Here is a 19,613-nt window from a genome sequence, read left to right as displayed (position 1 = left end):
CATTAGGAGTAGTTCTGCTGGAATCTTCCTAATCAGAAACAGAGTAGGAATGATGTCCTCTTTATTTCTAAAAAAGAAAAAAAAAAACCAAAAGAGTTTACTTTGAGCTCACTGCTCAGGGCAATTGGTCAATGTTTCCATTAGTTTAAATAAGGTCTACCTACCCTCCCACACAAATGGCAACAATGAGTGACTCTGCTGTAGATAAATGATAACAGACGACACAGAAAACACAAGACAAATAGAGATCAGACCAGCCTGAAGAAGGTCCATACCGTCTCACCACGAATATACACATTTTTATACCCAGAAGAGTGTTCACAGAAAACAAAAAATTATTATTTGGTTACATGCCTTTTTCACGCCACTGACTGGAGCTAGTGTACAGAATCAGACATTTGATGCTTTACTAATTTACCCTAACTGCTAAATTCTGGTTAAAAACCATCACTTCTAAGTATCTATATTTTTTGTATTAATAAAATTAATCACTAATGCTATCATTTCACTTTGTTTTTTGTTTTATCTTATCAAAGTAAGAAAATTATGTCAATGAACAGTAAACAAGACCAATGACTCATTCCATCAGAGAAGTGACTAGTTTTCAGATATCAAACCCCAACTCTTACAGCTGCCCTGTTCCCCCTACTCAACTCGAATCCATGCCTCTGCAAACTCACGAATAGCTGCATGCTGTGAGCCTCGAGGTTTCACTGCGATTAAGGCAGCTGCCAAAGAGCTTCTATAGACAAAATTATGACGGCATAAAGCACAACAGAGCCCGGTTTTCTAAAAACAAACCATGTGTCAAGCGCTATTCTAGGTGTTTTCAGATGGTTCTCTTATCTAAATGTCTACCAAAAATCTAAAGCACAACATAAACCACCACCAGTAACCGATGCTTGTTAAACACCAACCAGATGTCGGCACTTTCGGTGCCCTGTATGCGTGCCTAGTTAATTAAATGTTGTGGCAATGCTTATTATGTCCACTGTAAAGATAAAGACGCCAACGTACAAAGAGGTAACCAAGGCATAAGGCTAGCAAGTGGCAGGACTGTGTTTCGAACTCAGTCTGGCCTCACTCCCAAACCGGCCCTTCTAAACCCTGGAATCTGCGCCACCTTACAAATGAAAGTTAATAGTCGTTAAGGCGAGGGAGCTTTTAGGGGTGATGGAAATGTTCTAAAATTGGATTGTGTGACAGCTGCACAGTTCTGTAAATTTACTAAAAATCACTGAATTGTGCACTTAAAATAAGTGAATTTTATAGTATGCAAATTATACTTCAATAGAGCTGTTAAAAGTCATTAAAAGCTTTTTATAAAGTCCATTTGTAAATTTTCAAGTGTAGTAACTTAAAAATAAAGACACTATTCACATTTCTTCTATGAACACAGCAATAAATCCTCTTGAAAAATTATACTGCTTTGAAGGTTTCATTTAAGTATGTTACAAACTGACACTTCAAAAATTGTTAAAATTTTTTTTACCATCTCCTCTATTACAGGTTCATTTTATCTGCCTCAGATTCAGAGGGAGAAACATGGAAATTAAAATTCATCTAGTGTCTACTCTGGGCTAGCCACTCATCTGAGGCACTACTATGCTCATTCTATACACAACTTCTGAGCATCTGCAGCATTAAATAACTTGCCCGAAGCTAATAAACTATTGAGCTGAGACTAAGACTTGGCTCTTATGTGAATCTGAAGTATAAGTTGCTCTGAGAAAGATATTATATCAAGCAAAACCTTAACTTCTGTAAGAAGACAATCTTGGATCCACTTCCACCCCCTCTTACCCCACGAGATGAGTTTAACTCACTATGGCTGGCCTTAACTTTTAAGGTGCCATTTCTCTGGAACATTTCCATAGCGACCAATGTGCAGGGCAACATCAGAGAAAAGTTTTAACTATCTTGAAAACTAAAACTAAAGGATGGAAATTAAAAAAGAAAAAGAAAATAAATGAAGATGTATATAACACTACTCAGTGTTATGACTTTCAGTAGAGTATCAATTAATTTACAGATGAAAGACTGCTGAGGAGGCTCAAGGTTTTTCCAGCAGTAATACCCTGTGAAGATCCAATTTTGATTGTAAAAATATCTCCTCCCAAAATATATGGGTTGAATTGTAACCCTCTATTATACAAAATATCCTAGATATAAATAATTTCATGTGCTAATGTTAGTACAAATGGAGAACTACTTGAGATAAGTACAAGAAGGAGGGCTTGTGATTTAGAGGGGAAAAGCCTGAAAACGACATGATAAAGAAAGGCTGAGAAACCTGCAAAAGGTTTATTTAGGTTAACTTACATTCCCAGGGTTAAGAGGGACAAAAAGAAACATTTCTACCTCCAACCTAAAGCCAAATTTAGGAGAAGAAACACTGAGGAAGATAAAGACCATTCAGGGAGATCCTGTGTGATCTGAAGTTGAAACAGTACTGGAGGAAGTGAATCAGTCTCTAACTTTGTGTACATAGTTTGAAGCTCCAGGTTTCTATTGCAGGAAAGAAACAAAGTTATACATTGTGTGTAAATCTGCTACTCTGAAAACCACCTCGGCAGTGATTCAAGAGGCGGTAGAATGGAAAGCCTAGACGCAAAAGCATCATCTTTAAAAGAGCTGTGAGGTAGTAAGCAGAAAAACATACTATAGCAAAACAGCAAAGGAAATTTCCCCCCTAGTTTTTGCATTAATACTCTGCTGAATACTACATATACTATATACTGTCAAGTAAGTAAATATGTCACCACCATACAGTGGTAGGCTAAACATCAAGGACATACCACAATATTCAGAATATTTTGGAATACAGGTAGGCATTTTAGTTGATCTGCTATCTTGTTAATGGCATTCAAATTAAATGCGAATTTCTGAAACTGGTTTTCTTTGTGAAAACTGATGTCTCCTTAATAAAGGCTCTTCTCTAAATCATAATGGTAACGTCTCACTACAAAAGATTTATGAATAAATTCTGAAGACTAGGCCAAATATTTTAACAAGGCTTTAAATAGTTTTTCAGGTCACGTTTTGAAATCGACCTCCTGCTACAATAATAGCTCCTTTTTATAGAAGAGGTTTGCTCTTCCTGTCCACTGGAGTTATTTTGAGACACAATGACAAATCTGATTGGCAAGTACTCAATATCTTGAATGTTGGGGGAAATGCTCACGATGAAAAGCTAACTTGTGCCTCAAATTTATATTCCAGATCGTTAAATACCATCCTATAGATGCCTGTGGGATCCAATGCAATGGTGACATTTTAAGGAGCAGCACGAACATTCTTCAACTTCCCCCCTCTCTCTACTAGTTCTTTTCCCACCCACACACTTAAGTCCTTGTAAACACATTTCTCTGATCTGTTTGATCAAATTAAAGGAAAGTCATTCAACCTCGTCCCTGTCTTCTCCTAAACTCTATTTGCTATTCCCTCACCTTTCGGTTTTTAAACTACCACTTTATCCCAATCCCTATTTTGATATGCCTCTTACCTAGCACATCAACAAGCTTCTTATGAAATTCAATGGTCACATCTCAGTCCTTATCTTACTTCTTTCTATATGATATTTAATAATGTTGACCAGCTACAACTACGAATGCTGCCCTCTTTTGACTTCCATAATGGCACACTAAGTCCGACACTAAATGGCAGGCCACTCCTTGTACTCTCTCAAGAGCTCCAGCAGTCATTCTTGATTCTCTTCTCTACACAATTTCCTGGCATGATGTCATCTACTTTTCAGCTTTCAACTACCGACTAGAAGCTGACAACTTCAAATCTATATTGCAAGTGCAGACCTCGTTCTTGAATGTCAGGGCCATATAACCAGGTGGCTGCTGGTCGTCAATGTCCTTTAGTGTTGGAGGACCTCAACCTTGCCATATCTTCGTCCCTAGGTCAATGATTGACTCAACTGCTGACAGAGTATGAGAAAGCATCTTTGACTGCTTGCTTCCTTTTCTTCAAATCCTCCCTACTCTCTCAACTATCAATCACCATAACCTAGTCATGTTATTTTTTTAAACGTTTCTTGAAACCCTCCCATCCATTCCCAATACCTTAGTTTACACTACTAACATCTCTTACCTGGATCACTGTGATTTCTTAGCTGGTATCCCTGTTAATGTTAACCTCAATAGAGCAAGGCTAGGCTATAACTAGACTGTAAATTCCTTAAAGTCAGAGAACACCTCGGGTTTTCCCCGCCCCCCCCCTTGCTATTTGCTTTATGGTTTTAATACAGAAGCCAGCCAAGACCCACTAGCAAATCTATCAAGCTGGAGTATTTGTTTTCTCCAATAGAAAGTCAACAGGGCTAAAGAAAAGCTGACAGGGAAGAAACCTAGGGTCTTACCACCCGGAATAGCATGCACAGCTCAACACCACACACATCCAAGACGTGAAAAACACTATAAACCAAGTGGACCTGCAAGCCCCACAGAGAATACTATACCCGACAACAGCAGAATTATCATCCAGTGCGTAGGGAAGGTTCTCCAAGGCAGGCCACAGGCCAGTCCAGCACAGGAACCCTGGAACTGCTGAAGCCTACCAGTTTATTTTTTAATCAGGTTATCGCACATACTGTCCTTCTTTTGAAGAGAACCACAAAGGATATTTTATTAGACAATTTCACTGAGAAATAATCAGGAGACTGAAATAAAAAATGAATCCTAATTTTCCATGTAATATATTGCAGCACATGGAAAGGCTGTTGGGCTCCATGCAGCATCACCAAGTGAGCGTACCCATCAGCAGACACCCAGAGGCTCCCTCACCACCCCTCCCAATCACTGCTCCTTTATTTTCCTCAAGGTCACTACTATCCTAACTTCTAATACTATAAATCAGTTTTGCCTGTTTTAAAACTCTATATAATGTAATCTTCAGTCCATGTTCTTTTGTGTGTCAGCTTCTTTCACTTGACATTCTATTTGTTAGATTTTTTCCCATGTTTATATTTTAAACTGTTACAAAGCACTCCAGTAATACCATCCAGTTAGGAAGGACGCTTTATGAACTCATTTTTGGAACAGTGATGACATCTGAATTGTGAATGCTGCAGATTTCTTAGGTTGAACTGGAAGGGACAAAAACAGGTGTCAACAACAAAACTGAAGAGCAGAGCCCCCTCTTGTCCACGAGAACAAGGCAGCGTGTGTGTCACACTGCCGGCCCTTACTTCTTTCCTTTTAGTTGCTTCTATTTCTTTTTTTCCAGGGACCTTGCGCCTTAGACTTCCTTGTGGCACCTGGTGGCTAGCACAGGGCTTTGACTGATTCTAGAACTGCGCAACAAAGAGAAAACAGGCAGATGTATTCAGACCAGGTAAGCTGAATGTGCTACATGCTCATTCTGCAACAGTCAGGTGAAACTTAAGTACGTACTTCGACCTAGGGAATTTCTGCACTTTAAAGATGTAACCTAACATTTAATAATAAAATAATATTAGTGTTATTAAAATGTATTGTCTCCATAATCTACTGGCCAAGCCTTAAGAACATTTATATTACTTTCTGTTTATTTATGAAATATACCTGATAGAATTCAAACTATTTCCGGAAAACAAAGTCATGTGACTTTCAATTGCACATATTTGAAAAATAAATGCTACAAAAAAGTACAAATTCATTTTCCATTTTAGAATTACTTTAGACTTAGGCAAATATTATTTTGAATAGTTTAAAAGAATGAACAAGTTGCTACATGGGCTCCAAACACGGCCACTTAGAGTTGCAATGTGTCTTATGTATATATATAATGTGGTTTGGAACAGGTGTATGTAAATTAGAAGATATTTTGCTGATTCTCAAAGTAGTAACTACTGATTTGCTGCTAATACAGCAGAATTAAATATAAAACACTTCCTCTAAAATATGTAACGATAATCTTTTAGGGATTCAATTTGTGCTCAGGTTTTGTAGTGTGTGTCGCAGGGGGGAGGGGATAAAAGGCTGGGGTAAGTCTAACTGCTCTGGGTTGCACAATAAAACAGATAAATCTACTATTACATTCTGTTCTTCGGTAAAAATAGGAAGCCCTGCTTTCTTATCTTAAAAAATTATGAACAGTTTGTCCTACTCTTCCCCTAACCCCGAACCGTTTCCCCAGTTCCCTACAGGCATTACCGTGTGAATTTCCCTAGGGATGGGTTCCTTAGGCACCTTATTTAAAATGACCCCCAACCGTGATCCCACTAGGGCGCACACAAACCGTGCTTCTCGTTTCTTCCTTGATTCCTTTTTCTCCCTAATACTTCTCACCACCCAATATGCCGTTTTTACTTATTTTGTTACAGCATACACACCCACCACTACTAACATGTAAACTCTCTAAAGACAGGGATTTTTGTTTCTCTTCTTAAGCTTTCTGAGTCCCTTCTATGTGCCGGACACTATTGTTTCCACGCTTCGTCTCACTTAGTGCTCGCGATGACCCTATTCGGTATCATTATAACTTAATTTTAGAGTTGAGGAAACTGATGCACGGATGTTAGGTAACACGCTCAATTTCACGTAACTAAATTTATCCTATTTTTAAGCCAGTAATTCCTTCTGAAGTCCTCATTTCTTCAGTGATACCGCTGTCCAACTTTACACTCAAACGTCCCAAGTATTCTGGTAATCATCCTAGACTCCATTCTCTCCCACCCCATTAAAACATTTTGTTATCTCTTGCACCTAAAGCTTCCTTTCTATCTCTGCCCTCACAGAGCATAGAGTCTCTCTCACTGGATCACACAGTAAATGACCTTTTAACGGATCTCTGCCTCCAGCTTTGTTCTTACCCTCCTCCGCCTCCCTCACAGCTATGTTCTTCTTCCATGACAAACGACTCAATAAAAAAAGGACAACAGACTTGAACAGACGTTTCACAAAAGAAGATATCCAATGGCCAATAAGCATATTATATGCTTGCTGAAGAGTTACAGATTATTAGTCACAGGAGGAAAGTTAAATTAAAATGACAATGAGATAAACATACCACAATAGCTAAAAAAAATTTTAAACTGACAAAACCAAGTATTAAGAGAACGTGAGCATGTAAAATTCTCATACAATGCTGATGGCACCGAAAATTGGTACATTCACTTTGGAAAACTGGCAGCATCTACTTAGGCCAAACAAAACGACGCCCAAATTCCACTCCTGGGTATTTCTACAAGAGAAATGATTACATATGTTCGTCAAAAGACGTACACAAGAATGTGCATGGAGGCTTCATTCATAAAAAGCTAAAAACAAATGGGAAATAACCCAAAGATCGCTATTTCCACAATTACCAGGAGGCGGAAGAGGCGGCCCCGGGCAGCACCGCATCTCGCGTGCGTGTGAACCGGCCCCGCACGGCGGACGCTGCTCCCGCAGACCGCGCACCTGCGTCCCCAGACTGGCCCCTCTTCATCTCTCCCCACCCCCTTCAGCCACAGCCAACGCGAACGCCTTCGAAACCACTTCCGTCTCCTTCCCCAAACTCCTGGGCATAAGGGGGCCCGGTCACTCCCGGGGGGCGGACACGCTGTCTTCTCCACCCGGCCCTGCTGCTGCTGGTTTATTTTGCACGCCCCAGGACCTGGTCCTTTCTCGGGCTAGCGTACAGCTCAATAAACCCTTCCTTTTAGAAGAGCATTTGGCTGTCAAAGTTTTTGTTTAACAACTCCAACTATACGGCATTCTGGAAAACTACGGAGACAAAGGAAAGATCAGTGGTTGCTAGAAGCTGGGGCGAGGAGGGATGAATAGGTAAAGAAAGCACCGAGGATTTTTAGGGCAATGATATGATAATGATGGATGCGTGTCATTCCACATTTATCCAGACCCACAGAATGTACACCGCCACAAGTGAACCCCGATGCAAACTACGGACTAAGTGTCAATGCAGTTCATCAGCTGCAACGAAGCGCGCCCATCTGGTGGCAGATGCTGAGGAAGCGGGGAAAGCCACGCATGCGCGCAGGCAGGGAGAACACGGGAAACTTCCGTACCTTCTTAATATTGCTGTGAACGTAAAACTGCTCTAAAAACTCAAGTCTCTAAAAACAAAAGGTATGAAAAAAAAAGTCAATAACTGAACCTGAAATCTCTCTCAAATATGGATGTTCTGCTGATAGGATTTTCCTCCCCCCTTCTTTCCCCTCTGTCCCTTCACCATTTTGTCACTATGCAGCTAAGATGCCTCAACTTTTAACCTCTAAGAACAACGATGTAACCAGTGCCGATAATTAGGAGAATAGGTGTTATTCAATGTTCAATGATGTTTTCATAATATTACCTGGTCCAGGCTTTGTGATAGTCCAAGTTACTCTTAAATGCATTTAAAGAGATTTAAATATTACATTTTCTATACTAAGGATTTTCTTATTTCAAAAAGCCAACATTTTTCAAGAGTGGTAGAAAGAAAAGAAATCGGAAGGGCCTTAGTGCCCATGGTGAGCAGGTTTTCATCAACTGCAGACCTACATAAATAAAATGACATTTCTAAAACACTTGACTCAGCTCAAATGAGTCACTCCAAAGAACCCATAACTCAATTTTTCTAGATAAATGGAGAGCGTTACATTTATTTTTTTATAAGTTTTTAATAAATTTAAAGAGAGGCTAGATTCAAGCAGAGTGACAGTTTTAATCAAAACAGTGCAAAAACTGCTATCAATGGGGTAATTAATGTAAAAATTGACATATAAAACATGGGTTTTAAAAGCAGTAATTACAGGAAAAGCATTTCAAAATGAAGGTTAAAATCCAGGTGTTTTTGTTCCCTAAGTACAGTACTTAATCATGGAAGACTACTATTCTTTACAGACTGTCTCCACAAAATGGACTTTTGAGCACACATAACCAGTACACAGAGAAGGTCAAATCAAGACTGTACAAAACATGGCCACTTTCAGCAAAAGCAGAGGTACTGACCACCTCGAAAAGCAAGAGACTGACATGAGACCCTCCATTTTTCATACTCTAGAAACTTTAACATGATGTGTTTGGGAAAATACAAGTTCATGTTGTAACCATTTTGAATTTTACAGACCAAGATGCAGTTTGGACAGAATCCAAAAGTAAATCAGAGCCAATAGAGAATTCTGGATACTAATAACATCATTCGATTAAATTCTATTTGTCCATATCAGCCAATTCATACTAGTATTGGAAATTAATTTTTGTTGTCTAAAATGGGTCAAACATGGAGAAAAAAATGTTTTCATCATAAATGAATCATAGAGAAGAATCAACTAAATAGGATAAATTTCTTCATTTAAGATTCTAACTGTTAAAATAATACATCACTATTAAATCTATAGCAATAGCCTCTACAGTTTTATTAATATATTTTAAATTACATAGTATGTAATCAAATAGTCCCCGATAGTCACTCCAAAAGTGACTGTAACTTCAAAAGTGATTGTAAAAGCAAACCCAATTAGGGGGACCCCAAGAGAAACTAAATAGGGAGATCTAGACTCTAGTTTTAACTCCCCCATTTATTAGTCCTGAGAGATCTGTGTACTTTTGCTTAATATTCAAAAGGGTTAGATAACATGACAGAAAAAGATGACTCAAGAATTTAGGAACAAAGTACAGTAAAAGACAATGCCCTGATAGGGAACTGAGGAAACCACCCCGTAATAGACAACATTTGGTAAGGCTGGGTCTCTGGGGGGGAGTAAAGGATTTCCAATTATGTAAAGTTTAGGGCTGCTGGCAGACTAAGTGACAAAGCACTGGAAATGCAGGCTTGAGGACAAATGGAAACCCTGCGAACAGAAAAATTCTCTGTGGCAGTGAATGTAAACGGAGAACTGGACCTTGGAAGAATAGCTGACACCAGCCCTCTTCAACAGGATTTTCTGAGATGATGGAAATGTTCCATTATCTGTGTTTTCCAACATAGTAGCCACTAGCCACATTTGGCTTTTGAGCTCTCGCAATGTGACTAGTGCGAATGAGAAATTAAAATTTTATATTTGATTTGATTTTAATTAAAACTTAAATTTAGCTGTACATTTGAGTATTATTTAGCAGTACAAAGAAATGTGCTATCAAGCCACTAAAAGACATGGAAGAACCTTAAGCATACATTGCTAAGTGACAGAAAACAATCTTACCCATGGAACCGGACAACGCAAAAGGTGAACCCTAAGGCAAACTATGAACTCTGGTTAGTAATGATTTATCAATGCTGGTTAATGAATCATAATAAACGCACCACACTAATGCAAGATGTTAACACGGGTAACTGAGGGATGGATGGTACATATGGAAACTGTACTTTCAGCTTAATTTTTCTATAAACCTAAATCTACTCTAAAAATATAAAATTCTATCAGAAATTCTAAATTTACGTAGTCATACATAGACAGTGGCTGGCTTTTAACACCACAGGTCCATATTAATGAAAGAATGACATGGGAAGAAAATTAGAATGGTATTTCATTTCTGACCACCACCCCAAAGTACACATACAGTTAATCCTAAACTATACAAAGTTATATGTGGCCTATCACATTTTACAGCAGAATTTTAAAAAATATTCTAGATGATTATCTAAATTGATTTTTGATAAACAGAATTTAAGGAGGAAAATAACATTTACTAAACAGGGTACTAGATGTCAGATACTACACTATAGAAATATGTTATCACATTTAAATTTCAAAACCATCTTTAAAAGAAAGTATTACCATTTCTGTTTTTGCAGATGAAGAATCATAAAGCTTAAGTGATTAAAGATGAGAACCTCGCTATATCTGACTCTGAAATCTATGTTCTAATATACTCTGTAAAAATTTTTATGATATGCAAATTACAAACATAACTGAATTTTCCCACAATGAATTTATCATCAGAACCCCTAATTTCTGGAGTCATTTTTTCTTATTCTTCTCTAAACCTTTTGAACAAGTTATATAGCACAATACAGTACTTAATGACACAGTCAAGAGTCTAATGAGATGCTGTCCCTATATTAAATGGTCCCAAGCTCACGTGTTTTTTAAATCATCTCCCCTTGCTGTCTGACTTACCTATAGTGCCTCTTACATCTAATTCACACCCTTTAGTTGCTGTGGAATTAGAAAACAGATAAATCGAACATCTCAGAATTACCTATAAAGTAAAAGAGCTTCTAAGCCAGTGCCTTAGTGTATTCTATACTGGAACCTGGAGATGAAATACTGTTCTGTAACAAAGCTAAAAATATTACAGTTCTGTTTTAGTCACAAAACTTCCACTAAACCATATTTTCAAGCATGGATCTCTAAACATCACCCATGCAAAGATGTTATTTTCAAAATTAAGTTTAGTACATTAGCTTGCCAATCAATGTTACTATCAAAAATTAATGAGGGATATATAAAAACAGAAAGATAATTACGGAGTTGTTATTTTCCTGGAAAAAAGACACTATCAAAAAAAAAAAAGCAGAAATTTTACTGCATTGAGCTCTAAATATTCTTATACAATTCTTTCTCATCACTTAAGTTGTCCTTACAACTACATTAATTAACTATTCCCTAAAAATATCAAAATTTAAATTCTTCTCCACCTATATCTCTCATTTCCTACTACAAATTTTACTTAGCATGAAATCTGTAATTCATTTCTCACCATAAAGTTTAAGATTTCAATTTAATTAGGGGAAGTGCCAATTTGAATTTAAGGAAAGAATAAAAGAATATTTTTAAAGCCCCAAACTGAAGTTTCAAACTTAACAGCAACTCTAAATTTACAAAAGTCCAATTATATTACACATTATTCCAGAAAGAAAAAAAAAAAACAGTTTTTCTCCCTTTAACCATCAAAGAAAAAAAAGCTACAAAACAATCGCTTCTGTAACAGTGCCTTTGTTTTTGGATGGAGTCAGATATGAGGCCAAGACCAAGGTTTCTAAGATTTATTCAACAAGGGATTAAAAGTAGAGTCAGACAAATTATAACTATAGTCTCAAATATTAGCTGAATAAAATAGTCATTAGTTAGATTCACAAATAAGATCGAAGGGATTCAATTTAATGATCATTTCTCAATATAACCTCAAGTCCAAATAAGTCTTCTCATATGCCAAGTTGCTTCTTTACATTAAGAAAAACCAAAAGGCAAACCATCTGTAGATAACAAATGAATATTAGTTGCTCCCATTTGCACGTAACACTGAAATTTAGTTAATTCTCACAACCCAATGAGGAACTACGAATGAGTCGGAGTCTAAATACAACTCCTCTGCAGTGACCAAAACTGAAAACTGTGAATCGCTGTGACTTCCAATTCTTCTTCCAGGGTCCCTGGCAGCATGCCTAAAGTACTTAAAGAAGTACACATAGAATGAGGTGGTCTGATCCCTCACAATCATATCCCAAAGTTTTTCCTGCAATTTCAATTATATATAGTACTCTTCCTCAACCTCGGCTCAAAATAATTGTGTTAAATCCACAGAGACAAAAAGTCGAACAGTGGCTGCCAGGGACTAGGGTATAGGGATTGAGAATAACTGCTTAATGGGCACGGTTTCCTTTTGGGGTGAAAAAAAAATAGTACAGAATTAGAGGTGGTAGTTGCAAAACACTGTGAATGTATTGCCACTGAACTGTTTACTTTAAAATGGTTCATTTTATGTTATGTGAACTAAACCTCAAAAAATATCTATGTTAAGGGGGAAGGCGGAGGTGGATGGGGTAAAAGGGGTCAAATATGTGGTGACAGAAAGAAGTCTAACTATGGGCGGTGAACACACAATGCAATGTGTATGTATGTACACACACACACACACACACACACACACACACACACGCCTTACTGTGAAATTGTATGCCTGAAACTTACTGGATTTCATTCACCAATGTCACCATAAAAATATATATATATTATATAATATATATGTTAATATATACACATAAAGTGACCCCTTTAGAACTCTTCTTCAAAAAACATTGCCAGTATATTCCAATGCTATTTAGGTCTTGGAGATTTTGAGCTAAAATGCATTATAAGTTAAATTATTACACTATATGCTCAATAACAATGACATCAGTGCTAAAATGCTTGCTAAACCTCAAAAGAATATTGCTGACATACATTTGTAAATAATCTCAAGAAAAATATAAATGAACCATAGAAGATTTACTCCTCTATGACAAAATGCAATTTCAGTCAGCTTAACCGTGTATGGAAGGTGAACTCAAAATATTTACTAGAATTCTTTTTCTGAACCAATGAGGAAAACACTGAAAACTGATAAGAAGTATCTAATATATAGAGAATAAACAGGCACAAGTCTAACGGATATGGATATAAATAAAAATGCTGACTATCTGAGGGATTCAGGGTAACGTTACTTCAGATTAGTAAATTTCACTCTTAAAAATGTATAGTGTTTACCTTAAGAAACTCTGGAGATAAATTCCTTTGTATGAATGCCTGACAAAATTAATCTTATGCCATAACCTCTAAGGCTGGTCCAACTCCAGCCCAGACTCCAGGATTAAACAGAAGCAGAGATTTTGAAGAGGACCCTCCAGAACAGGCGGATTTAGAAGTCTGTTGTGACTGTTTTGAAGCACGCCAGTCTGAGAATTTAAATCCCTTGGACTCTGACCCCGAAGAATACCTGAACTCCTGAGCATGGACAGGGCCAAAGCTAAACTGGGTCACTGAACTCCGCCAAGGAACATGCTGCTCCGAGGTGTCCACCAAACAAGGATCACTTATCAGTTTATTCTTCACCTTGAGGGATGTCAGCCGCTCTCAACACGCAGGCAGGAGCAGACTGATTAGACCCCATCGAATGCCATTCAAGCCCTGAGATCTGACGATTTAAAAACATGCTGCAGAATTCTCAATGGTCTGTGGCTTTAAGAAATGTAATGAAGAATATCAAACGTTAGCTGACCCAACTTTAAACATCACTGAAATGTTGCCAGAGTCATCTTTAAAGTTTCATAAAGTATTTCAAAGGCACAACTTAGTAACTGCTTACATAACAAATTAAAGCCATGAAACAATTATAGCAACACCACAAATCTGTCCTATATAAATTGTTTGTTTCTATATTCACAGCATTTCGATTTGCTAAAAGCAAAAATAAGTGTTTCTTTTGTAATTCACATGGATAAATACTTTCTCAAACTTGTAAGTGAGTATTTTGCAGGGTACAAACAATGATAATAGAAAGGTTCGTTCTGAAGGCTAAAAGCGAGTATAGTATTATAAGACAGGGTTCATGGTCAAAACAAGGAATCTGTCAATACAGGAGATGCTTCAAAGTTTAACCCTGAAACAGATGGTAGCAGTGGTATTTGTGTCACAAGACCTGGATTTGAGTAAGCTCTTTTACCTAATAATTATGTGGTCTTTTACTAGTTACTTAGCTTCTCCTCACCTCAGATTCTCATATTTAAAATGAGAACAATATCACCTAACTAGGAGGATTAAATGAGAACTTTTTTTTACTCATTTAACAAAAATACTTTGAAAAACTAATTTATGTACCAAAAAACCTTTGAATCTTTTCAAATGAATGAAATATATATGTTAACTTTCAATATTACCAAGAAAATGCAAATCTGATTCTTAAGCTATGGTCCCAAAACTTCTTAGAAGGAAATTCTCAAACACTGAGAAAATCTGAACGGAAAACATCAGAAAAAAACATCGATAACGATATGACCATTGCAGGATCAAATCTTGAAATAGTTTTGACACAAAAACAGAAATCTCTGAGTGTTTTCAATGTTAAACAGAAATAGGGACCCAGACTCAACTCATAAATTGCTAGGTCAACATCCAATTTCAAACACAAAACCTTAACACTTAAAAAGCTTTGTTTTCAGAAAAATATTAGACAAGAGATAGATTAATCCTTTACACAACATAAAAAAAATTTTTTTTCACAACAAAGCACACTAACAACACAGAATTTACAAACTCATAAGTTACTACAATTGTTGCAATAAGTTTAGGATCACAGAGGAATTTAAGAAGCATTGCAATACAAACTTTAGTTGCATTCTGAACTGATATAACAAGATTCAGCATCAAAACAATTACGGATTTGAGCACTAAGAAAAAAGTGCCCTTTTCTGAAATGTATTCTCAGAAAATGCACATCAGCAGGAGCCATGGGAAACTTCTTTCCCCATCACTTAAAAACTCAGAACATCCACCACACTATGTATGCTATGCATAAAGTGAAATTCATATTCCTCCACACTATACTTCAATCCTGAAAAACAGTAAGATAGTTCAACCTCCATGTTTAATCAATTGCTAGTGTATTTACTGTCAAAGCTTGTGAATCGTTGCAGCTCATTAAACTTTATATACAGTAACCTGAAAGTGCTTTGAATTATGACAGATACAGGCAAATCTAATGAAAACTTAACTGGCATCTTCTCTGCACAGGCCAATTTTCCTTTAAGAACATGAACAGATGGACCATGCAACTGAGTGTTAAATAGTGGGAAGCAATCTTCTTGGATGCGTTCAAACAACTTTAATATAAATTTCTGCACACTTAAGTAGAAACTGGAATAGAAAAAAAAAACCCTGAATCATTTTCCCTCCTCATTTGCAAATAAATGTGGTAGGTGCTTTTGAAAAATAAAGTTCAGGCGAAATAGCAGTTAATTGTTTAAGTTTCAAACGCCACTACTGTAGGGCAAATATAATGTACAGCAATCTCTTGAGATTGCTTCAAACCAGGACAGTTGTTTCCAGTTTTTGAAAATTAAAGTTTCAAAATCTTATAAAATCTGCTTTAAAAACCAAATTTCAAACTCAGAGGGCAGGGTTGGTTTTGAGTAACTTTAGGACAAATTACCGACAGACAAAATTAGAACATCAGACAGGTCACAAGAAGCCCCGGCCTGCAGATGAACCGCGCTGTCTCCTGAAGCTACACTAGGTTCATTTCGTGCTAGTTACTGTTATTGTTTCTTTCTGCGGCACATTAATAATTCAAAAACGGTTCAGCTAAAAAGTTCTATTGAAACATTAACAATTTGTCTTCGCGTTGCCAGTAAGTGGCTTTGTTTCCAGTTTCGCGGACCATTCTGGGATGTCTGGAGTTAGACCGTGACTGCTCCCAAAGCGCCCTTGTTCCACTCTCACCTGGGACGTGGGCAGAGGTGATGTTGAGAGGGACCTGCTGCCCAGAACCACGTTTAAAGAGGAACGTCCCTTAGCCCTCTGAGCCTCTTCGTCCCTTATCGCTAGTCACCTTTTACCTTGTATGTCTGTTGCCGTTGCTTCGACATTTTTTTTTTTTTTTTAGACACCTGCACACACGATCTGCCTGTGATCACCGGGGAGAGAGACGACTGTCTGGCTGGATGGCCAGGGAGAGACGTCGTAAATCGCTCCCCCCACGCCGAAGGCCGGGCCAGGGGAGCGCCCGGGGGCCGGAGGGGGGAGGGGAGCAGCCCGCGGCGCGGGGAGGCGACGGCGGCGCCGGGTCACAGCCGCCCTCCCCCCACCCCCACGGATCGGGGGTCCAACCGCGTTTCCCGGGCTCAGCCCCGGCCCCGGGGCCCTCGGGCTCACGGCCGCGCTGGGCGGCCCGCCGGCCCCCTCCCTCCGGCCGCAGCCTCGCGCCCCCCCCAACCCGCGCCAGGGGCGGCGTCTGCAGCTCCCCGGCCCCCCCACCCCCCGGCAGGCCCTCCGGGCGGCCCGCGGAGGCCCGAGGCCTGGAGGCCACCGGCGACCCCTCGGCCGCCGGCCGGGCCTGGCCGGGGCCGGGGGCGCGGCGCGGAGGGCGGGCGGGCGGGCGCAGCCCCGGCCCCGCCGCCGCCTATTGTTCCCGACCGCGGCCGGCCGCCCGCTCACCGCGCTGGTCCGAGCAGCAGCTCCTCTCAGCTCCGAGTCCCCGCGGCCGTCGCCACCGCCGCGGCAGCCGCCGCCGCCGCCGCCGCCGTCGCCTCTGCCTCGGTCCCGGGCCGCCGGGCCACGGCCGCCGCCGCCGCCGCCAGCGCCGCGTGCGGCCTCCCACCTGCCGCTGCTGGGGCTGCTCGGGCGGCAGGGGCCATCTTGTCCGCCGGCCGCCGCTCCCGCCTCCGCTCCGCCCGGCCGCTCGTCGTCGGCGTCCCCTTCCTCTTCCTCGGGCTGCGGCCCGCCCCGGAGCCGGGGGCGGGGCCCGGGCCAGGCCCCGCCCCCCGGGGGGCGGGGCGACGCGCGAGCGAAGCTCTGAGTCACCGCCGCCGACGCCCGCGGGGGGCCGGCGACGCGCGCCACGCCCGGGCGGGGGACCCGGGGAGCGGGGCGCCCCGGCGCGCGGTCGCCCGGGGCGGCCGCGCGGAGGAGGGGACGGGGCTCTGCCTGCTTTTGCACCCCAGTCCCGCGCTGCCCCCGCCCCCGCCCCCGTGCTTTCTCAGCCCTCGCGCCCCCCGCTCGGGTTTCTTTTCCACATCCGCCCCTCACCCGCCCCAGAAGTTCTCACCTCGGCTTGTCGGGGTTCTGCATCACCCCGGCTTGGCCCCGGGCACCCCTCCCCCGGGGCCCCCCACGAGGCGACGCAGCCCGCAGGCCCGCGCCCCCGCCGCCCCGAAGCGCGTCCCGAGGCCTCCGGACAGTAAGCGCTCTCGCGCGCGCGACAGGAAGCGGTTCGGCCCGGCCCGTAGCGGACCTAACCTCGGGGTGATGGAAAGTTTCTTCTCTTTGTGGAGAAGAAGCCATTTTGACGTGGGGTAAGGGGAGACCCCTGTCTGCAAGGCAACTCGGCTCGGCCAAACCTCTCCGTACCATGCGGTCCTAGTCTCCGAATAACTCGTCTAGACTAGAGGAGAGAGACGGTCCTCAAATAAGCACCCTCCATTATCTTCCCCTTACTTGTGTCAGGTCTTGGCCAAGAGAGCAGAGGTTTTGCTTTCCTGTCCTTATCACCGCATACATCACCAACACCAAGAAAAGTACTGTGCCGCATTTAGAGACACTTGAGCCTTTATCGTGATAAACCCGATCACTGTGACAAGAAAGTGTTTTCATATTATTTGTAAATAACATATCACACACCTTCCTAAACTCTGAGCAGGGAAGAAAGAGTTCTTTGTAGTTTCTAACGCTCTCCTGCTACTCAGATTTCAGCTGCTTTTTAGAAGCCCCAGCGATGTCTTTCTATCGATTGGAAATTACTGCCTTTGAAGTGGGCTAAAGCTGTAATCTTCTCTTCAACCTACTAATTAGTAACCCCAGTTCTACAAACAGCAAATGTCTAGCTCCCACAGAGGGCCTGGGCTAGTGTGTGCTAATCTAAAGGCTATCTCTCCTTCAAACAGCCAGGCCTCGGTCCCCTGGTAAGAAAAACAGATTAATCTGTTCCTCCTTTCCCTCCTCCTCCCTGCTCACTCCTAGGGAACCTTCCACAACAGAAGGTTTTAGCGGCTGTTGCTAGGCAAACATGCCCGTTTTCCTTGTTTAGGTAAAGCAAGCAACCCAACTTCCATTACAACCTAGCAACCTAGATAATGTAATTTCTTAAAACTATTAATAGTTGTACCTCAGTTGGTAAAGCCCCTTCACGTTTCCCTTTAACAAAATATGGTTTTTAAGTTAAATTTATTTCATCAGTATTTCGGTCAAAAGTAAATTTAAAATGGAGGAGCTTCCCCAAATTGATTTTAATGATATAATTAAACAAAGATTTGGCAGGAAAAGGAGAAGAGCAGCTTTGAAGAAAAACCCTCAAGTGTTTACAATAAAAACTCATCTATAAGAAGCCGTTTATATTCTTTATACTCTCCAGTTAGGCTAAAGGTATAAGATACAGAGAATAGTTTATCCCTTGAGACTGAGTGAGTCTATTTAGAAGAAAGATAATATGGTTATTCAATGAGAAAAAACGTATATTCTGGATTTTATTCCTGAATTCCATAAGAATTTTAGCTAGTGAATTAAGCTTTTTTCCCTGATTTTGCTGTTCAAAAGTTTTTGCTATGTTATTGTTGTATAATAGTAACATTTTTCAGGGTGTTGAGAATTAATATAAATGAGATAGAATAAGACATGTTGAAATTTAAATTATACATATTTTCACTCCTTAAAATTGTATAATTTGTTTATATCCAGTGAAATTTGAATTAGTACAATGAAATAGTGTTTGAAAAGTACCTTGAGCTGAGGTAACACTTAATGAATGAATTACTGAAGATGAAATAGCTTAAATGTTTTCTAGTCATTTACTCTTAGAAATCATTATCTTGCAGCTCTAACACAATTTTAACAATTTCTTTTTATTTTATATTATTTAATTCTGATATGGAATGCCTAGAAATTCAGACTCTGCCTCATCGCCACTGATATCCTATGAAAATTAAATGAGTCATTTCACGTAAAAGATTTAGAACAGAGCATGGTACATGGTAAGTTATGAAAATTTTTTTAAATTCATTTTCTGTATATGTCATTATAGTCTTTAGTTTCTTGATCAAATAAAGATGACAAGTCATCAAATACATTTTGCTCTTAGCACGAACTCTAAAATAATATTCATGCTATTTTTTCAGTTACACAAATTAGAAAAGTGCAAGATGAATTTTGTCAGTGTATTTTCTGATATGCCTGTGCTATGTTGTTCTTCCTTATGTTATTTATTTATTTGTGCTTGAGAATAACCTCT

The 19,613-nt window shown here is 40.2% G+C and overlaps 1 protein-coding gene across 4 annotated transcripts in view; it reads right to left on the bottom strand.

Moving 5' to 3' along the window:
• Nucleotides 1-17,054, bottom strand: part of RC3H1 (ring finger and CCCH-type domains 1) — a 61,638-nt gene extending 44,584 nt beyond the window's left edge. For 2 of the 4 annotated variants that reach the window (XM_036234604.1, XM_036234607.1), the window contains exon 1: nt 16,829-17,053. The gene's annotated coding sequence lies outside the window, so the exon portion shown is untranslated. Of the gene's footprint in view, nt 1-13,613; nt 16,435-16,828 lie in introns of those variants that run through there. The other 2 variants (XM_036234606.1, XM_016155884.2) reach the window with 2 other exon arrangements.
• Nucleotides 17,055-19,613: the final 2,559 nt, after the last annotated feature.

This window comes from Rousettus aegyptiacus, unplaced genomic scaffold (genome assembly GCF_014176215.1).
Source record: "Rousettus aegyptiacus isolate mRouAeg1 unplaced genomic scaffold, mRouAeg1.p scaffold_m13_p_17, whole genome shotgun sequence".
Classification (NCBI taxonomy): Eukaryota; Metazoa; Chordata; class Mammalia; order Chiroptera; family Pteropodidae; genus Rousettus; species Rousettus aegyptiacus.
Note: the sequence above shows the minus strand (reverse complement) of the source record. Positions and strands in the feature narration are given on the sequence as shown.